This window comes from Ascaphus truei, chromosome 15 (genome assembly GCF_040206685.1).
Source record: "Ascaphus truei isolate aAscTru1 chromosome 15, aAscTru1.hap1, whole genome shotgun sequence".
NCBI lineage: Eukaryota > Metazoa > Chordata > Amphibia > Anura > Ascaphidae > Ascaphus > Ascaphus truei.
In genome coordinates, this window is record NC_134497.1 from 46,878,252 (window position 1) to 46,896,853 (window position 18,602).

At 45.8% G+C, this 18,602-nt stretch overlaps 3 protein-coding genes across 3 annotated transcripts in view; all 3 read right to left on the reverse strand.

Moving 5' to 3' along the window:
• Positions 1 to 11,964, reverse strand: part of LOC142466916 (uncharacterized) — a 108,420-nt gene extending 96,456 nt beyond the window's left edge. Inside the window, exon 1 of the mRNA XM_075572536.1 lies at positions 11,845 to 11,964. The gene's annotated coding sequence lies outside the window, so the exon portion shown is untranslated. The remainder of the gene's footprint in view (positions 1 to 11,844) is intronic.
• The window catches only part of LOC142466914 (uncharacterized), a 608,435-nt gene that overhangs the window by 316,897 nt on the left and 272,936 nt on the right, over positions 1 to 18,602 (reverse strand). The gene's annotated exons all lie outside the window — the stretch shown is intronic.
• Positions 1 to 18,602, reverse strand: part of LOC142466913 (uncharacterized) — a 276,622-nt gene that overhangs the window by 199,699 nt on the left and 58,321 nt on the right. The window lies entirely within an intron of this gene.

Here is an 18,602-nt window from a genome sequence, read left to right on the forward strand (position 1 = left end):
CCCTTCTTCCCTGACAAGCGTAGAAGATGAGAGCGGGAAAGCAAGCAGAGAGCGCGAACAGGAGGAGGGAGGAGCTTCCGACCGGCATACCAGACGTCATCTCAAAGACTCCCTGGCACTCGGGCACTTCCGCCTTGGCGCTGAATTTTGTATCTATAAACGTAAAGGGATTTAACAACCCTAGGAAAAGAAAGGTCGCCTTTACGGATCTTAAGGCAAAACAGGCGGACATCCTCCTAATACAGGAAACTCATTTTAGCCGTACCAGTGTCCCCAAATTCCTGGATAGACAATTCTCACAATTCTACTTAGCGTCCGCTACAGAAAAAAAAAGAGGGGTCGGAGTTCTCTTTCACAATAGGGTTCCATTCACTCTTGACACGATTAGGAGGGACAGTGAAGGCAGATACTTAATAGTGGTGGGATCAGTACAAGAACAGCCACTGACAATAGCATCGGTGTATGCCCCGGGTGAACAAGGCCACGAATTTCTTAAGGATTTTTTCCAGAAACTCACGCAGGTAGCCAAAGGCCAGATAATACTATCGGGAGACTTCAACCTTACCCTGAACCCGAAGCTAGACAGATCGGGAATCGCTAGAAACTGTCGTAAGAAAGTAATCGACACCCTAAAAGCAGGTCTCAAAAAAACCCAGCTGGTAGATATCTGGAGAGAACTCCACCCCACAGAAAAAAACTATACTTTTTACTCCCACCCCCACGACGTTTACAGCAGAATCGACTACTTCTTCATTTCTAGTAGACTGGTCCCCTTGGTCGCTCAGGCTTCGATCCATGATATTTCATGGTCAGACCATGCGCCTATAGAGCTGAGGTGCAACCAAATTCGCCCTGATAGACCCGGTGCAAATTGGAAGTTAAACGAGTCTCTACTCAAGATCCCAGATATATGCGACTCAGTCGGAGAGGAGATAGATCAATTCTTCACGACCAACTATGGTTCGGTGAGCAGCGACCTCACCCTCTGGGAGGCCCATAAGGCAACCATAAGAGGCACATTAATTAGCATCGCAGCCCGTAGAAAGAGAGAGCGTAATAAGAGGATAGCAGTCCTCCAATCCAAATTAAGTTCCCTCACATCAAGACACAAACTGACACAAGATCCAGGGGTCCTATTGGAGTTAAAGAACACCAAAATCGCACTAAATCTACTAATGGTCTCCCAGGCTGATAAGTCTATGAGTTGGTCACAAAGGAAATTTTATGAAAAGGCGAACAGGCCGGATACCATGCTAGCGCGCAAACTAAACACTAGACAGCCTAATTATAACATACAGGCGATACGTCTGAAAGACGGCTCCTCCACATCCAACCCAAAAAGCATAGTCGAGGAATTTAAAGCATTCTATGAAAATTTATATAATGGAGAGAAAGTGGCACATAATCACAAAACGGCAAGGGCCATGGAAGATTTTCTAGCACGGTCCAACCTAACAGGGCTGAGCGCGCAGGACAGGGAGGGGTTAGAGGCTGATTTTACATTAGAAGAACTTACCCAGGTCATCACCGACCTCAAACCCTCCAAGGCCCCGGGGCCAGATGGGTTCTCGGGGCAGTATTATAAGGTGTTCGCTGAGAACTTAGCCCCATGGCTGCTCCGAATGTATAATGCTGTTTTAGCAGGAGCCCCGTTCCCGGAGCAGATGCTTCAGGCGTCAATCTCAGTTATTTATAAACCTGGGAAAGATCCGCAGGACTGTAAAAGTTATAGACCAATCTCCCTAATTAATACAGATGTCAAAATATATGCCAAACTACTGGCCAATAGATTAAGTCTTATCCTGCCCAGACTCATACATCCAGATCAAGTCGGCTTTATAATGGGTAGACAAGCTGCGGACAACACCCGACGCATCATTGATCTGCTAGAAATAGCCACTAATCAGAAATTAAACATTATGATGTTGAGTCTGGATGCCGAAAAAGCGTTCGACAGGATAGACTGGCCATACTTAAAACAGACGCTTGGGGCATTCGGCTTTGGGGAAAGGGTGAGTGGTGCGATAATGTCGCTATACTCGGGCCCCGCAGCCAAGGTCATACATCAGGGTTTCCCCTCTAATCTATTTCAAATTAAAAGCGGCACACGACAGGGGTGCCCGTTATCCCCCCTGTTATTCGCCCTATGTATGGAACCCTTAGCTGCGCAAATCCGTAACAACCCGGATATTTCAGGGATAACGGTGCATTCACAGTCACATAAGATTGCCCTGTATGCAGACGATATACTGCTGCTGATCTCCAAGCCTCTAACCTCCCTGCCGAACCTATTTGACCTGTTAGATAAATTTAATAGAATATCAGGATTCAAAATCAACCAAACCAAATCAGAGGCCCTAAATATTAGCCTCCCAAAGGAAACTGAAAAGCTACTGAGTCTGAACTTTAATTTCAATTGGCAACCAAAACATATTAAATACCTAGGGGTCTACATCACCAAAAATTACAGGGACATCTATGAGGCTAATTACCCCAAGCTAATCAAGACACTAAAAGCAGATTTTAAAAAATGGATGCCCTACAAGATCTCCTGGATAGGTAGGATACATAGTGTAAAGATGAATCTCCTCCCCCGTATCCTATATTTGTTTCAGACTCTACCAGTGCCACTTAGACTGAAGGATATACTCTCACTTCAGTCTGATATCTCCGAATTTATCTGGGGAGGGAAAAAACCGAGAGTAAATAAGACAATTATGAGAAAAACCACGCTTACAGGAGGCCTAGCGGTACCTTGCCTGGTCTCTTATTACAAAGCGGCGCAATTGTGTCAACTCACACAATGGCAGACCAACCCTGATCTGAAAAGATGGGTGGATCTGGAAAAGAGGGCTTGTGCCCCATTAGAGATAGAGAATTTGCTCTGGTTACCCAAAACAGCTATTAAATGGGCTGAACGGCCGCTCTCCTCGGTGGCCAACTCACTGTCGGTATGGGAGACCACGAAATATAAACATACCCTGACCTCAAGGCGCTCTAGGATGGCCCCTTTATGGGGCAACCCTGACTTTGCACCGGGACTAGTGGCAAATGCCGCAGGGCCTTGGAAAAGATACGGATATCTTAGGTTAAAGGACCTGGAGGGTATACCGAACAAAGTTAAATCATTCGAACAAATCCGATCTGAAAAAAACGTCCCACACTCCGAATTTTTCCGCTACCTCCAGGCCAGAGCGTTCTTCACCAAAAACTCCCCCTTCCCGCCACTAACCACATTTGAAAAGCTCTGTCTGACGAAAACAGACACGCAGGGACTTACATCGCAGATCTATAGAGAAGTGGTCGGTTCTGGGAGCTCACAGCAACGACAGAAACTGACGTACCAAATTAGTTGGGAAACAGATTTAGGGGAGGAACTGGAGGAGGACGAATGGACGGCTATTTTAGAGGCTACTGCTAAGAGCTCCATATGCACTACTTTGAAGGAGAATGCATATAAAGTATTGATGAGGTGGTATCTCACCCCACTAAAATTATCAAGGTTTGTCACAGGATACTCCCCGCTGTGTCCCAAACAGTGCGGAGAATCGGCGGACCTGTTACACATGCTGTGGTCTTGCCCTCGGATCTCACACCTGTGGGATGAGATTAGACATTGGCTCCGGAGGATTTTTGACCTCGCAATTCCCCCTGATCCGTGGCTGTTCCTATTGAACAGACCATGGAAGGGTCTTTCAAAAGCAGGTAATAAACTAGTTGCACATTTTGCAACAGCAACAAGGTGCGAGATCGCAGCTATGTGGAAACAACCAGAGATCCCAAATATCCCAAAGATTCGAAATCGATTATGGTACATATGCCAGATGGAGAAATTGACGAGTCTGGTCAATGACACTGGCGAAAAATATATAAAAGTCTGGACGCCTTGGCTGGAACAGACAGACATCCCAGGGGTTGAGGTAGCCACGATATGGCAGTGATTATTCCAAGTGCATTCTCGTACAAAGTAAGCGGAACGGACTACGAGACCTAGTTGAGGACACGCCATGTGAACACCTTGGGTGGCCCTGGAAGTCGGCAAACAATCGTGTAGAGTACATCTACCAGCCACCTATGGGAAAATGGCAGTGCTGCGTGCCCACGCCCCCCCCCCTTCCCTCCTTCCCACCCTCCCCCGCCTTAATTTACCCTTTTTCTTTTTTTTCTTTTTTATGTGTTGTGCCCCCAAGTTTAAAATACATAAATATCCCAACTGGTTATAGAGATATCATGTTCAACGCATGAACACTTAGGGCTCCAGAAGGAAAATGTAGCAGTATCGTACATGAATGTAATACTGTGAATGTTCGTGTTATTTGTATTGCGATGCTATTTATATTGAAAATCTTCCAATAAACTTGAAGTTATAAAAAAAAAAAAAGGATTACGGATGTAAGACCCGCCCCCAAGCGACGTGCGCGCCTCAAAGCCTATTGGCTGTCATGTTTTGTTATAGTAACGGTAACTGCAGTGTGTCATGCGTGCGGTTCAGTGTTTGTAGGCGTCAACTGGGCGTTAGCCGAATGTTAATTGAGTGGGAGGAGTGTTAGCGTGCGTTTCACGCTGGCTTAACATGACGTCACACGTATTGCATTTGCGCATTGTGTTATCGGCCGTGCTTTCTGTTCAAACACGTCTGTTTAAAAAGAATACAGATGTACTCGTTTAGAACGAATGTAGTTTCGTCTTCATTGTATTTGAAATAAAGATTTTATGTTTACTGGTATTTTCAACATGTATTGAACGCACAACGTACGCTTTGTTTTGCGCATGCGCTAACAGTTAGTGGAGCCAAGCGTGAAGTGCGTGCGCACACAAAGATGTGCGCGCACATTTTTCAGTATACAGGCAACGTTCACTTCATATATATAGTTATGCCTGCTACAAATTTAAAGAAACATTACATACTGATGTACACTTGTACTTCTAACATATAAGTGAGTGACGTGTGTATGTACACAATCATATAGAGCTGTGTAACGCGTTGTCACGGATACATATATAGTAAGGTGCCATCTTTGACCATCATGTGTTTGCTGTATTTCAGAGATGTCGGGGAAGATACAATCGGATCAATGTATGATTTCAGAAGAGTCTACCTTTATATGAGATGATTGTGAGGAGGAGCCACCGACTACTATACTACATATGGAACTAATTTTATATTGCTTGCAGCGCTTATTAACAAACAATTAAAAATGTGATACCCTTATGCCTATATTGCATAAGCACTTAATTAACATAATGATGTTGCAAAAGAGTGCCTCTTGAATTTTTATTGAGTGTTCTTTAATTACTACTAGCATTTTATGTCATGGTGTGTTTTATATATAACAACCATTCCCACTCTGCTAACACATTTGTGTATTCTATTGTGTAATGGAACGTATGACTGTCGAAACTATGTAACAATAATAATAATTATAATATGAGCATGTTCATGTATAGCGCTGCTAGTTGTACGCAGCGCTTTACAGACACGTTTTTCAGGCTGAGGTCCCTGGCCCGTGGAACTTACAATTTATTTTTTGCCGCCTGAGGCACAGGGAGATAAAGTGACTTGCCCAAGGTCACAAGGTGCCGACACCGGGAATTGAACCAGACTCCCCTGCTTCAAACTCTCAGTGCCAGTGTGTGTCTTTACTCACTGAGCCACTCCTTCTCCCAATGTAAAGGACACTTACAACCAACTAGCCATTTATTGTTAAAAATCTCTTGTTACATGGGTATGTTGATAAAATGGTTTGGGGCTGTAGCAAATAATGTTATTGCCCAGATGTTGTGGTCCCCTACAATGCATGATGTTCTGAATATTACATCAACATCATGTAATGAAGTACGTTTCTGTGTATATTTCATTAACCTAACTAACTATAGTTTACTGTGTTTATTAAACGTTCTAAAAATAAATAGTATAGTCAATATGATCATATAAGCTACCATAATAAAGCTGCTGTTATCATTTGTCGGTGTTATACATGGATCCTACACAAATTGATACAGACACAAACAGTTGTCTTAAAAAGTGTGTCTATGCTAATGTGCACGTGATTGACGTTACAATTGTGAGAATACTTGATAATTATCATCATGATAATGATGAAGTGACGTGATTGACATTCCAAAAATATTACCAACATTGTCATATTGGGAAATTAGAAATGCTAAATGACAGTAACATTTGCGACAAAATTGTGTTTTCTGTTAACAGTTTGACACTTGGTACATGTAGGACACATCCAGACACGTGTGACTTATACATACACATGTCACAAATTTAAATTAATGTTGACTATTAATTCCTAGCATTAATAAACACCTACATTGCTAAATATAAGATGTAGTACACATTGTTGTGATTACAGGCATTCATGCATGGAGTGTTATGATCAGTCAATTTCATCCGTGATGAATGATCTCCCGTAAGTAAACAAATAAGTACAGTTATCCCCTTTTCTCCAAACACCTCTATATTACATTAATGGAATTTATAAGGAAACATACATAAAATGTGATGAAATGGGAGTAATCATTTTCTAATACAATGCACATGAAACCTCAAGAGTTGCTAAATGCATATACATGATACAGAAAGTACATGTATGTTACATTTGTGTTTAAACCAATATGTTGTGTTTTTACTTCAAATAATTATAGGAAGATTGAGCTAGGCACATCTTATGAGAGATGTCAGCAAATATACATACCATGATCAGTCATACTGGAGATATACCTATAATGCAAAGGAACAATATATAAATTGCAAACATTGACATGCCATCTTCAGTACCGTAAACAACACAGCAAAGTGTGTATTTGGTGTTAAATGTGCAACACCATGTATATTTAATGACATTCAACATGTTAAGCAGCCTGGTGTACACATCATATGGATGTACATGTTACACTGCACCAACAACATTATATGTAAGCATACTAGAAGAATGAATGAGTATGGGCATACTATGGGTATTGTGTTTGCATAAGGAACAACACAATGCTAAAATATTAGTGCTTTGTTACCCCAGTTGTATTCACATACACACAACTAAAGTACAATTGAAGAGGGATTATATAACCTGTGCAACAATAACATACCGGTGCCACATCCCTTTGTGCACACAGCAGAGAAAAGAAAGGTGTGCAACCCATATTCATCTGTGTCCTAACAGAAGGTTATATAAAAAAACATTATTGTTAATATAACATAATTAAACTATAAAAGTAGTACTAGGAACATATCTGTTTTTACTTACAAGAAAAAAATGAATTGATGAGATTCTGGCGTGTCTGGCCACCACTGGCTGTTTGTTCATTTTCAGCAGCTACATGGGTGGGATGCTCGTCTACCAAAGGCTCAGCTAGGTCTGATTGTACATTGTGCCTGAGTGCAACATTGTGCAAAATGCAACAGGCAAGGATAATATCAGACACTTTTTGAGGCTTGTATAGAAGAGCCCCACCAGTTCTGTCCAGACACCTAAATCTGGTCTTGAGTTGGCCAAATGTCCTCTCTATAACAGATCTTGTAGATATATGGGCTGCATTGTACCTCTCCTCTGCTTCAATTTGAGGGTTTAGCACCGGAGTCAAGAGCCACGGCCTAATTCCGTATCCTGAGTCACCTATAATGAATGGAGCACACATAAGCTGACATTAGTGATGAAATTCTACAATGCCAACATTCCTAAAGAAAAATGTGTTTTGTGTTAGAACATGTAAATGTGTACTCACCCAGCAGCCAACCATATTCAAAATGTCCCTCTTCGAACGCATGGAAGACTGAAGAGTTCCTCAGGATAGAGGAATCGTGACTGGAACCAGGGAATTTGGGTACCACATGCATTATCCTCATCGTCGCATCACATACCACCTGTACATTGAGTGAATGGTAGTGCTTACGATTGCGGTACACATGCTCACTCTGACTAGGTGCAATCAAAGCAACATGTGTGCAATCGATTGCACCCAGCACACATGGTATCCCTGCTATATTATAAAAGCCAGTCCTGACTTCCAGCCACTCTGTTGCCTCTGTAGGAAAATGAATATAATTCCTAGCGCGTCTATTGAGTGCATAGAGAAACTGGGTAAAGGCCCGCGAGAATGTAGATTGCGAGACCCCGCCCACTATGCCCACAGTTGTCTGGTATGACGCGGAAGCAAGATAATGTAATGAGCACAGCATTTTAACAAGCCCAGGGACTGCACGACCTCTGGCTGTGAAAAAATCTAAATCTCCCCTTATCTCCTCATAAAGAGATAAGATTGCTGCTGAACTCAAACGATAGCGACTTACAATCTCCTCCTCACTCATCCCATCTAACAGGGTTCTCTCCCTGTACAGACGCGGACGAGGCACAACTTGTCTCCTCTGTCTTCTCCTCTGATCTCCTGTCCCTCTACCTGTCCCTCGGCCTGTCCCTCTCCCTGTCCCTGTCGTATCCGTGTGACTGTCCCTGTCACTGTCCCTCGGTGTGTCCCTCCCTTGCCCTATATCATTATCTTGATCAGCAAGCATGTCATAGAAAAGAATGTTCCTGCGTCTCCTAAACAATCGCAACATTTTGAAATGAGTAGCTGTGAATGAGCAGGTAATGGGCGTCCTTTAAATAGGTATGTGATGATGTCAGGTGACATAGTAAAATGCAAGGTGTTACATTAACATAATAAAGTACTTGTGTGGCAAGCTGTGTGCAGTTGTTCTTAGAAGTATTTGTTGTGTGTATTCTGCAGGGAATGATGATACTTGGCAATGATGTGACGTGAAGCTTTGTACAAAGATTGGTTGAAAATAAATAGTGTAATGTGCAATGCATGTAACACTTGTGAACGCAACAGTCAGTCATGTAATGAGACAAAAAGGCTGAGATTGACGTGGGAAAAGTTTTGTGTAACATGTGTAATTAGCCATGTTATTGTCACATGTTGACAACAATGAATAGTCGTGTGCATATGCATGCATTTCTGTAATGAGGATAGTTGCTATAGAATGAGTTTACAAGGTGTCCCAATGATGAATTACTGTACATGTGTGTATAAGTTAGGTTGAAGTGCTTGTAATGCTACGGTTACAATGTAAACATGCAATGTGATTGAGCGTCCAATAAGTGACGTCATGAAAATAGGGAGGACCCAAAACTATATGTAAACATGAGAATACAGATGTACATGAACGTTTAAAGATGCGTGACACATTACAAGCATTGTGTAATGTAAAGGAACATGAATATACGGTGTATGTGTGACATGTGTGACATGTGTAACATCATGTAAATAATTGTCGCTCAGTTCAATAAAATGTGTTATATGATGTGAGGTTCTCCTTTAAGAGTTGAGTATAGTATTTTCCCTTGACACATCATCACATGATGAGTAATGTGACCCGCAAATGCTGAAAACATGTAAAAGGACAATGTTATGCAAATAATACACGTCAGCTGTGACACAATGCAGGGAATGCCCCCACACTGTAATGCAAATCCCCCTTGTATTGTGAGCAATGAAACGTAAACAGTACTATACTGTTATACGTCCCCGCTCCATTGACTCCATTGATGTACAGAACATTTTTTTTTCTAAGTGCCGTTCCTGCAGCCTTAGCGATCGTTCTCCCGTCCAAACTGCCAACTTTAGTTGGCGGGAGAAATTGGCCATAACATCTCAATTTCGTAGTGCCGATCAGCCCCGATAAGCTGATTTTTTTTCTTGAATCCAGCCGATTTAAAAAAGTGGCGATCAGTGGCGAAAACAGGCTTATCGACAGCCGACTGGCCATAACAAAATTATCGGCTCCGAAACCTGCCGAAATCAAGCACTTATCGGCGCTTACTGAATCTCAAACCCAATTTTGGCTATAAAATGCCGAAAAATACCTTATCAACGCTTACTGCATGAGGCCCTTAGTCTTGGTCCCAAATACTATTGTTACAGTCTTGTCAGTGTTTAAAAACAGTTTGTTTTGGGAAATCCAGTTTTCGAGTCTCAAAAAGTCAGACTGAAGTATGTGTTGAAGGTCAGAGAGGCTATGGCTGTGTGCATATAGGATTGTGTCATCTGCATACATGTGTATTGAGGCTTCCTTACAAGCTGTGGGAAGATCATTAATGAACACTGAGAAGAGTAGGGGCCCCAGAACAGAGCCTTGCGGGACACCACAGATAATATCCAGGGGGTTGGAGTTAGAGCCTGAGATGGACACATGTTGGGATCTTCCCGATAGGTAGGACTGAAACCAGTTTAAAGCATGCTTCCCTATTCCAGAGCTCTGGAGTTTGTTAAGCAGGATAGCATGATCAACTGTGTCAAAAGCCTTTGCAAAATCTAGGAATATTGCACCAGTGAGTTGTCCCCGTTCCATTCCACAATGGATTTCATTGCAAACTTTTAGCAGGTTAGTTACGGTGGAGTGTTTGGGACGAAACCCAGATTGGAATTGGCTAGGGAAATTTGTCTTGGTATAGAAATCGGTTAATTGGGAGAGGACACATTTTTCCATGACTTTGGATAGAATTGGGAGAAGTGAGGTTGGCCTGTAGTTTGAGACAGTGTTTTTGTCCCCACTTTTGAAGATTGGGACAACTCTGGCAGTTTTCCAGGTCTTAGGGATATGGCCTGCAGACAGGATAGAGTTGACTATGGACGCAATTGGTTTGGCAATGGCTGGGGCACAAAGTCGTAGGAACCTAGATTGTAGAAAGTCGGGTCTACATTGGCTGCTTAGTTTTAGTTTGAGGAGCGCTTGTATAATCTCCTCTTCAGATACTGGGCCAAATTGAAAATTGTGGGCAGTGTTGGGAGAGGGTGGGACTGTAGAGGTACTCCCAGGATGAGATTCAGGTTTGTGGTTTGGGCTGCGTTTCGCTAATAAGTTAGTGGCACACCCCACAAAGTAATCATTGAATGCATTTGCAATGTCAGTGGGGTTTGTCAGAGTAATATCCCCCTTAGTGATATAACTTGGTTGTTGATGGCTAGGAGCCTGGAATATATTGTTGATAACCTTCCAGAAGTTAGCTGGGTTTGATGTATTCTGGTGGAGATTGTCAGAGTAATATTGTGCTTTTGCGTGCCTTGTTTGCCTTGTGCACATGTTCCGCATGCATCTGTAGTGATTGAGATCCTTGGTAGTGCCAGTTACTTTGTAGCTTTTCCACAAGGCATCCCTGAGCTGGTAGAGTGCTATAAGGTCAGGTGTAACCCATGGAAGGTGGGCCCCCCGTACCCTTATTTTGCGTAGTGGAGCATGGGTATCGCAGAGTTTTAAGAACTCGGATTGGAAATAGTCGAGCGCAGAATCAGGGTCGGGAATTAAATCGATTCTGTGCCATGGGCAGTTGGTAAGGTCATTCAGAAACTGTTGTGGGTTAAAGTTTTCCTCGTCTCTTGTGACTTCTGCTGGCAACACTGACGGCCTCATCTTCCTTCACCACTGACTTCCATCTCCAGTAAACACATGAACATCGCTGAAGACGTTTCACTTCAAAAATATCCTTCGAGGAAAATGTATAAAATCCTGAGCCAGGCAAGGGGGGAACTTAAGGGTTTGCAATTAGAAGACGTAGAGAAATACCCGTCGTTTGATAAACTATGAGAAATTGGTAGAAAATAAACATATAAAAACAACAATGATTTAAAAAACAATAAGACCCATTATAAGCTGAAATTCATTTGAAGAAGATAAATGTATAACAGACACTCAATATGTAAAGGACTAACCACATTAGGGGAGGTAGAGCAGGGAAAAAAGTGTCCTAAATGTCACCAATGGCAGCCCATAGAAAATGGAGGTAGGAAAATCTAATCCAGTTACATACAGAATATACAGGAAATCCCAGTTCTCACCAGATCCTGCTCAGGAGGGACAGCAGCAGCTCATCCGTCAGCTGAGTCTCCTCATCAGGGAGACCACAACTGTGCCAATCCGGATATACAGTAATACCAGCAGCAGCTTATTCACTCACAGACAAACGACAGCCCGGAGGGGGAGGGGAGAGGAGGGGGATGTGGGGAGAGGAGGGGGATGTGGGGAGAGGAGGATGGAAGGGGAGGAGTTGGGGAGGGAGGAGAAGAGGGGGGAGGGGAGAAGCCACACAGCTTAACCACGGTCCACCAGCGTACTTTCACTACTATTTTATCATCTATTCCATGTTGATTTAGCTTATCTTGCCCATGTATATAATGGGCAGTATATTGGCCATTATAGAGACAGGAAAGACAGGGCTAACGCCAGCCTGGAGTAGGTGATAAAATATTTGCGGTATTTCTGCCCTTCATCCCATTCCGATAAATATCGGAACTTGATGTATGGCAGTTTTTACTTGAAAATATAGGCTAAAGATGGTAAATTCTGGGCATTATTGAAATCCCTGCTCTCAGATTGGATAATGCCTGGAATTTTAACCAAATCAGTAATGGCCCGGAATTTTTGGCACCCTGCCAAGTTTTTCAGCCAATCAGCTTTCAGTTCTCATTCACAAAGAGTGAAATTAGCTCTCAGACAGGGGAGGTGATTGGACAGGATGCACCAGCAAATCACCGACTCCTCCACTGTTACGCCGGTGCTGCCCGCAGACCAGACCCGTCCCCTGAGCTGCAGGGGGAAGTGGTAATACACGCACCCGCAGCAAAGGGAGCGTGTCCGGAGTGTGGTATGAAGCATTGCCAGGCCAGGTGTAGTAAGGTAGACAATACTTGCCGGTACCGGTTGTAGAGATAGAGTGAAGGATGCCTTGCCGAAGTCAGGGAGTGGAGAGTGGAGAAAGGTCGTAGTCCAAGCTGTGTTCAAGGGGTTACCAGAGTCAGCGTTGTCCAAGGGGTGCCGAGATCGAGAGCCAGAGGGGGTAGTCGTACGAGCTGCGTCAGAACCTGTGAAAACACTGAGAGAATCCAGAAGTACTTCCATACAGAGACTATGTCGAGCAAAGACTGAGAGCAGAGAGGAGCTAGATAAAGCAGGAAGGTCCAATTAGGAACGGAGGCGGGACAGGAAGAGCTACAGGGAGACACTGCAGATTGGTGCAGGCATAGCAGGCCAGATGAGTCTTGTTGGTAACCTGAGTATGCTCGTGCAGTGTGCGGGGGCGGAGCCTGAGGTCCGAGGGACGGGAAGAAGAGTGTGCAGACTGAGCGTGCTCCGTAACTCGTGTACGCGCGTGAACCGAGCCAGTGGATGGTGCAGGTGTGCGTGCAGGAGGGCGTAGATGCGCGCAGCGCTGTGCAGAGGAATTGCCGAGGGGAGTGATCCCGCGACGGCGGCAGGGGCGGGGAGCCTTGGAGGCCGGTAAGACAGGATTGTTTTGTGTGTCCAGGGGCTCCCTGCGGGGAGGGAGTGCTCTGTGTGGGGAGCGTGGAGAACGCTGATTCCTGACAGTACCCCCGTCTTCAGGAACGGCCTCAGGACGGTCCAAGAACGGTTTCTCTGGAAACTTTTTCCTGAAGGACTTAAGAAGGGCAGGGGCATGAATGTCCTTTGAAGGTACCCAGGATCTCTCTTCAGGGCCAAAGCCCTTCCACTTCACCAAGAACTGGAGCTGACCCCTGGATAGGCGAGAATCCAAAAGAGAGTGAACCTCGTATTCCTCGTTATTTTGTACAGTAATGGGATCCGGTTTACGAGTCTGATCCGGAAAGAAGTGACTGGAGATAAATGGTTTTAAGAGGGACACATGAAAGACATTGGGAATCTTCATACTGGGTGGTAGTTGGAGCCGGAATGCCACGGGATTGATTTGTTCACAAATAGGGAAGGGACCCAGGAACTTAGGTGCCAGTTTAGGAGATGGTACCTTGAGGTGGATATTCTTAGAGGAGAGCTATACCAAATCCCTTGGTTTGTAACTGGGCGCCGAACGACGACGACGATCGGCCTGTAGTTTCAATCTGCAGGAGGAGTTGAGAAGGGTAGACTGAATCTTGGACCATGCGCTTTGTAGGGAAGAAATGCGTTCATCTACGGCTGGTACTCCAGAAGGAATGTTGGGGATGGGAAGACAGGGAGGGTGGAACCCATAATTTATAAAGAAGGGCGACTCCCGGGTGGACTCGTTTTTGGCAGAATTGACGGCATACTCTGCCCAAGAGAGGAGTTGAGCCCAATCATCCTGGAAATCGGATATGAAACATCTCAGGTACTTCTCCAGGGATTGATTCTCTGTTTGTTCATTGGACTGAGGATGATAGGCGGAAGAGAAAGAAGAAGAGATGTCCAATCTCTTCGTGAAAGCTCTCCAAAATTTGGATACGAACTGAGAACCTCTGTCAGAAAAAATGGATGAAGGGATCCCATGAATCCGGAAAATCTGCTCCGTAAAGATATCAGCAAGGGCGGGGGAGGTGGGTAATCCTTTAAGTGGAATGAAATGGGACATCTTCGAGAACCTGTCCACGACCACCAAGATAGTGTTCATTCCTCCTGACATGGGCAACTCCACGATGAAGTCCATCGAAATGTGGGACCAGGGGCGGTCTGGAACTGGAAGGGTTAACAGAAAACCCTGAGGCTTTTGACGGGGAGTCTTGCTTTGAGCGCAAGTGGGGCAGGCGTGGGTAAACTCCAGAATATCTTGAGACATCCTTGGCCACCAGAAATTCCGACGAATGAGATCAGTAGTCTTCTTAAAACCTGGATGACCTGCAGATTTAGAGGAGTGACCCCAAGACAGGACCTCTGGAACAAATTTGGAAGGTACAAAGAGTTTGTTGTCGGGAACGACCAAGTCCTTGGGAATGCGTCTCTGGGAGTGCAAAATCTTGTCAAGATTCTTGAAAGAAGACGTGGCGAGAATCCTCTCATGCGGAAGGATAGTCTCCAAAGATTCCTCTGGCCTCTCTTCAGAAGAATATATTCGGGAGAGTGCGTCTGCCTTTACGTTCTTGGTCCCGGGAATATAGGAAAGGTGAAAATCGAATCGAGAAAAAAAAAAAAGAGGCCAATGAGCCTGTCGTGGACCAAGGCGTCGAGCATTCTCTATGTAAAGAAGGTTCTTGTGGTCCGTGAGAATAGTAAACGGCTCTTTCGACCCCTCCAGCAGGTGTCTCTACTCTTGAAGAGCCATCATCACGGCCAGAAGTTCCCTGTTACCCACGTCATAGTTCCTCTCGGCAGACGAGAATTTCTTGGAAAAATATGCACAGGGATGTAACTTATCTTGGGGCGTGGGTCTCTGAGAAAGAAAGGCACCAGCGCCGCAATCAGAAGCGTCGACCTCCAGGACGAAGGGAAGTTCAATGTTGGGATGACGGAGAATAGGTGCGGATATAAAGGCTTCCTTGAGTGTCTCGAAGGTGGAGATGGCCTCGGATGACCAAGCAGAAGGATCAGCTCCTTTTTTGGTGAGCGCAGTGATGGGTGCCACAATGGTGGAAAAACTCTGTATAAACTTACGATAGTAATTAGCGAACCCTAAAAAACATTGTATGGCCTTGAGAGAGTTGGGTCTTGGCCATTCAGTGACTGCTTGAAGTTTACCGGAGTCCATCATAAACCCCTCATCGGAAATGATGTACCCCAGGAACGGAGTAGAGGTCTGATGAAAGGTGCACTTCTCCAGTTTGGCGTACAAATGGTGTTCACGGAGACAGGAAAGGACGTAGGAGGTGTGGCGTATATGGTCCTGAAGATCTTTGGAAAAAATCAGGATATCATCCAAGTATACAATAACAAAAATATTGAGTACCTTACGAAAGATGTCGTTGATGAAATCCTGGAAGACAGCGGGAGCATTACATAAGCCGAAAGGCATTACCAGATATTCGTAGTGTCCACTACGCGTGTTGAAAGCCGTCTTCCATTCATCCCCCTTCCTGATGCGCACCAGGTTATAGGCACCACGTAGATCCAACTTGGAAAAAATCTTGGCCCCTGTAATTTATCGAACAGTTCGGTAATAAGGGGAAGGGGGTAACAATTTTTAATAGTTATGTGGTTTAAACCCCTGTAGTCGATGCAAGGCCTCAACGACCCGTCCTTTTTCTTGACGAAGAAAAACCCAGCCCCTGCTGGGGAATTGGAGTGACGAATAAAGCCTTTCTTGAGATTCTCCTGGATATATTCATCCATAGTGTGAGATTCTGGTAACGACAAGGGGTAGGTCTTGGACTTGGGTAGGAGTAACCTGGAACTAGATCGATCGGACAATCGTAAGTCCTGTGTGGCGGCAAGAGGTCTGACTGTACCTTATTGAAAATGTCCCGGAATTGATGGTAAAAGGAAGGTAGAATAACTTCTGGAACAGAGGTATTGGCCAGCAGTTGATGAGTCTCGCCTAACCTTGGCCTCCAGGAAATGGGAGCAGAGGAAGTCCAGTCAATGAGAGGATTGTTAAGCTGTAGCCAAGGAAGACCAAGGGTGATGGGTATCCCAGGAGCGTGAATGGCATCGAGAACTAAGATCTCCTTATGCAGATGTGAGGACAGAAGCAAGGGAGCCGTCTCTAAGGAGATGTGGGCCGGGGTGAGAGGGCGTCCATCGATACCGATGAGTGCGATGGGAACCTTCTTTCTCACGAGCGGTATGCGGTTTAACCTGGCAAATTCAAGATCCACGAAGTTTCCTCCAGCTCCTGAGTCAATGAAAGCGGCGGTAGAAGTCTTGAACTTATCGCCTGAAAGGGAGACTGGAAATGTAAGTTTTTTAGGGAGTTCACCTTTAGAAAGGGGACGTGGAGACATTACACCCAGAGAGAGCCCCTCTGTACTCACTGGGTGTTCCTGTTTCCCGGACGCAGTGGACACTCCCGAACCAGATGTTCCATGGATCCGCAGTAGAAACACATTCCCCCGGCGTGGCGGAACTGCCGTATCGGTGTGCGGATGCATTGTACCCCCAATTACATTGGCTCTGGCAACTCCAGTGCAGGCCGAAGAGGTATGGTAGCACTTGGGGGGAGCAGGAGTGTTGCTAGGTGTACTGGAGAACGGAACTTGAAAGTTATGGAAGCGAGTGCGCTGACGCTCTGAGCGGCGTACCTGGATACGTTGATCCACTCGAACAGCCAAATCAATGAGGACCTCCAATTGCTCCGGCCTGGATTGGCGAGAGAGTTCGTCCTTGTGGGATCTGCCAGGCCTTGCCAGAACACGGAGACGAGAGCCTCTTGTCCCCAGTTAGTCTCGGCTGCTAGAGTCCGGAATTCCACAGCATACTGTGTCACCATTCGCCGTCCCTGCGTGATCTGGAGGAGAGAAACAGATGCCATCTCCCGACGAGCGGGGGAATCGAATACCCGTTGAAACTCGGCTTTAAATGCTGGGTAATCTTGGGTAAGGTCAGAACGTCGCTCCCAAACCGGGGAAGCCCAAGCCAGGGCGCTGCCAGTGAGGAGGTTATAAATGTAAGCTACCTTCTTGCGATCAGTATTGTAGAGATGGGGGGCCATTTCAAACTGCACCTCACACTGATTTAGGAAACCCCTACAATCTTGCGGTTCACCTGCATAAGGCTTGGGGGGAGGAATCCTTACATCTGAGCTGCTAACTGCGCTTGCGGAGTGGGGGCTTACATCTGGCGGGGTCGCGGTCGGTACCCTGTCTGAGAGTACTGCGACCTGGCGTGTAAGTGCCACAATTTGATCCGCCATGGCCTGGTTATGCTGAAGCAGATTAGAGAGAAACTGCTGTAGTTCGGTCTGGTCTGCGTCTTGTGGGCTCGACATAATGTTACGCCGGTGCTGCCCGCAGACCAGACCCGTCCCCTGTGCTGAGGTGGGACGTAGGGATATACGCACCCGCAGCAAAGGGAGCGTGTCCGGAGTGTGGTATGAAGCGTTGCCAGGCCAGGTGTAGTAAGGTAGACAATACTTGCCTGTACCGGTTGTAGAGATAGAGTGAAGGATGCCTTGCTGAAGTCAGGGAGTGGAGAGTGGAGAACGGTCGTAGTCCAAGCCGTGTTCAAGGGGTTACCAGAGTGAGCGTTATCCAAGGAGTGCCGAGATCGAGAGCCACAGGGGGTAGTCGTACGAGCTGCGTCAGAACCTGTGAAAACACTGAGAGAATCCAGAAGTACTTCCATACAGAGACTATGTCGAGCAAAGACTGAGAGCAGAGAGGAGCTAGATAAAGCAGGAAGGTCCAATTAGGAACGGAGGCGGGACAGGAAGAGCTACAGGGAGACACTGCAGATTGGTGCAGGCATAACAGGCCAGGTGAGTCTTGTTGGTAACCTGAGTATGCTCGGGCAATGTACGGGGGCGGAGCCTGAGGTCCGGGGGATGGGAAGAAGAGTGTGCAGACTGAGCGTGCTCCGTAACTCGTGTACGCGCGTGAACCGAGCCAGTGGATGGTGCAGGTGTGCGTGCAGGAGGGCGTGGGCGCGCGCGGCGCTGTGCAGAGGAATCACCGAGGGGAGTGATCCCGTGACGGCGGCAGGGGCGGGGAGCCTTGGAGGCCGGTAAGACAGGATTGTTTTGTGTGTCCAGGGGCTCCCTGCGGGGAGGGAGTGCTCTGTGTGGGGAGCGTGGAGAACGCTGATTCCTGATATCCACCACCCTGCAGCCAGGCGGACTTCTCCCCCTCCCTGCCTGCAGCATTTAAGGTAGACAAAACACTCTCCTATTGACACTCCATCACAGTCGAGTGTAAATAGCCGCTTGGCTATTCGTACT